The sequence below is a fragment of the Entelurus aequoreus genome, linkage group LG27 (assembly GCF_033978785.1).
Source record: "Entelurus aequoreus isolate RoL-2023_Sb linkage group LG27, RoL_Eaeq_v1.1, whole genome shotgun sequence".
In the NCBI taxonomy this organism is placed as follows: Eukaryota; Metazoa; Chordata; class Actinopteri; order Syngnathiformes; family Syngnathidae; genus Entelurus; species Entelurus aequoreus.
In genome coordinates, this window is record NC_084757.1 from 4685059 (window position 1) to 4689063 (window position 4005).

The following is a 4005-nucleotide window of genomic DNA, read 5'->3' on the forward strand; positions in this document are numbered from 1 at the left end:
GGGTGGTTTTGAAGGTAGGGAGGGAGGGGGCTTCTCTGATGTGCCTGGGGAGAGCGTTCCAGAGAGAGGGGGCAGCCACGGAGAAGGCCCTGTCGCCCCAGGTTCGGCGCCTGGTCTTGGGGACCTCCAGGAGGCCAGCATCACTAGACCTGAGGGAACGGGACGGAACGTGTGGCAGGAGGAGGTCAGAGAGGTAGGGTGGAGCCAGGTTATGGAGTGCCTTGTAGGTGGTGAGGAGTATTTTAAAGGGGATTCTGTATTTGACAGGCAGCCAGTGGAGGTCATGAAGGACAGGTGTGATGTGCTCTCTGGAGCGGGTTCCGGTGAGCAGGCGGGCAGCGGAGTTCTGGACATATTGCAGTTTATTGAGGGTTTTGGAAGTGATGCCATAGAGGATGCTGTTGCAATAGTCTAGCCGGGATGAGATGAAGGCGTGGATGAGGGTTTCGGCAGCAGAGGGTGTGAGGGAGGGCCGGAGACGGGCAATGTTTCTGAGGTGGAAGAATGCAGTTTTGGTGATGTGGTTTACATGGGGGAGGAATGAGAGGGTAGGGTCGAAGATTACACCTAGATTGCGGATGTGGGTGGAGGTAGTGACAAGGGAACCGTCGATGTTTAATGAAAAGTCCTGAGTGGAACGAGTGAGGGAGTCGGGGCCAATTATAATTATTTCAGATTTGTTGCAGTTGAGTTTTAGAAAGTTTTTTTGCATCCAGGTTTTTATGTCTGTGAGGCAGGTGGTAAGGGTGGAGTGGGTGGCTGGGGTGATGGTCGTGGTGGAAAGGTATAGTTGTGTGTCGTCGGCATAGCAGTGAAATTGAAGGCCGTGGTGGCGGAGGATCTGACCGAGGGGCAGGAGGTAGATGGTGAAGAGTAGGGGGCCAAGTACTGAGCCTTGGGGGACGCCGTGGGTGACTGGGGCAGTGGAGGAGGTGCAGTTGTTGATTGAGATGAATTGCTGACGGTCAGAGAGGTAGGATTTCATCCAGGAGAGGGCAGTGCCGGATAAACCAAGGGAGGAGTGGAGGCGTGATAGGAGGATGGAGTGGTTGATGGTGTCGAAGGCAGCACTGAGGTCGAGGAGAATGAGGATGGAGAGGGAACCAGAGTCGGCGGAGAGGAGGATGTCGTTGGTGACCTTGAGGAGGGCAGTTTCTGTGCTGTGGAGTGAGCGGAAGCCAGATTGGAACGTTTCGTATAGGTTATTGTGGAGAAGGTGGGATTTGATTTGGGAGGCAACTGCACGTTCGAGAATTTTAGAGAGGAAGGGGAGGTTGGAGATGGGCCTGTAGTTGTTGGGGAGGTTGGGGTCGAGACCGGATTTCTTGAGGATGGGGGTGATGGCAGCCAGCTTGAGGGCAGGAGGGACAGAGCCAGTGGATAGGGAGGAGTTAATTATAGTGGTGATGAGAGGTGAGAGTGAGGGAAGGCAGGCTATAACTAAAGTGGATGGGATTGGATCGAGGATGCAGGTGGAGGCTTTCATACCAGAAGTTATGGAGGATAGGTCAGTTGTGGTGATTTCGGAGAAGAAGTTGAGTGGGTGGTTGGAGAGTAAAGGGGGGGCATGATTGGGGGTAGGGGAGGAGGTGGGAGAGGAGGCGGCCAGTTCAGAGTGGATGGTGTTGATTTTTGATTGAAAAAATGATAAAAATTCTTCACATTTGCTGGTGGTGAATGAGGTGGTGGTGGTGTCCATGGGTTTGAGGAGTTGGGTTACGGTAGAGAAGAGTATCTTGGGGTTATTGCTGCCGGATTGTATGACGAGGAGTAGTGGGAAGTGCGTGCATTGTTGAGGGCATCTCTGTATTCCTGTTGGTGTAGTGTGTAGATGTCCAGGTGAACAGTGAGACCGGTTTTCTTTGAGAGCCGTTCAAGCTGCCGGCCCTTGGCTTTAAGGTGACGGAGGTGGTCAGTGTACCAGGGGGCAGTGTGGGTGTAGGAGACAGTTTTGGTTTTTATGGGGGCGAGTTGATTGAGACAGGAGGAGAGTGCGCTGTTGTATCTGTTAACCAGTTCAATATATATGTGGATATGTTTAGTCCATGTCATGATACACCATATATATGTGGATATGTTTAGGCCATGTCACGATACACCATATATATGTGGATATGTTTAGGCCATGTCACGATACACCATATATATGTGGATATGTTTAGTCCATGTCACGATACACCATATATATGTGGATATGTTTAGTCCATGTCACGATACACCATATATATGTGGATATGTTTAGGCCATGTCACGATACACCAAATATATGTGGATATGTTTAGGCCATGTCACGATACACCATATATATGTGGATATGTTTAGGCCATGTCACGATACACCATATATATGTGGATATGTTTAGTCCATGTCACGATACACCATATATATGTGGATATGTTTAGTCCATGTCACGATACACCATATATATGTGGATATGTTTAGTCCATGTCACGATACACCATATATATGTGGATATGTTTAGTCCATGTCACGATACACCCTATATATGTGGATATGTTTAGTCCATGTCACGATATACACCATATATATGTGGATATGTTTAGTCCATGTCACCATACACCATATATATGTGGATATGTTTAGTCCATGTCACGATACACCATATATATGTGGATATGTTTAGTCCATGTCACGATACACCATATATATGTGGATATGTTTAGTCCATGTCACGATACACCATATATATGTGGATATGTTTAGTCCATGTCACGATACACCATATATATGTGGATATGTTTAGTCCATGTCACGATACACCATATATATGTGGATATGTTTAGTCCATGTCACGATACACCATATATATGTGGATATGTTTAGTCCATGTCACGATACACCATATATATGTGGATATGTTTAGTCCATGTCACGATACACCATATATATGTGGATATGTTTAGTCCATGTCACGATACACCATATATATGTGGATATGTTTAGGCCATGTCACGATACACCATATATATGTGGATATGTTTAGTCCATGTCACGATACACCATATATATGTGGATATGTTTAGTCCATGTCACGATACACCATATATATGTGGATATGTTTAGGCCATGTCACGATACACCATATATATGTGGATATGTTTAGGCCATGTCACGATACACCATATATATGTGGATATGTTTAGGCCATGTCACGATACACCATATATATGTGGATATGTTTAGTCCATGTCACCATACACCATATATATGTGGATATGTTTAGTCCATGTCACGATACACCATTTATATGTGGATATGTTTAGTCCATGTCACGATACACCATATATATGTGGATATGTTTAGTCCATGTCACGATACACCATATATATGTGGATATGTTTAGTCCATGTCACGATACACCATATATATGTGGATATGTTTAGTCCATGTCACGATACACCATACATATGTGGATATGTTTAGTCCATGTCACGATATGTTTAGTCCATGTCACCATACACCATATATATGTGGATATGTTTAGTCCATGTCACCATACACCATATATATGTGGATATGTTTAGTCCATGTCACGATACACCATATATATGTGGATATGTTTAGGCCATGTCACGATACACCATATATATGTGGATATGTTTAGTCCATGTCACGATACACCATATATATGTGGATATGTTTAGTCCATGTCACGATACACCATATATATGTGGATATGTTTAGTCCATGTCACGATACACCATACATATGTGGATATGTTTAGTCCATGTCACGATATGTTTAGTCCATGTCACGATACACCATATATATGTGGATATGTTTAGTCCATGTCACGATACACCATATATATGTGGATATGTTTAGTCCATGTCACGATACACCATATATATGTGGATATGTTTAGTCCATGTCACGATACACCATATATATGTGGATATGTTTAGTCCATGTCACGATACACCATACATATGTGGATATGTTTAGTCCATGTCACGATATGTTTAGTCCATGTCACCATACACC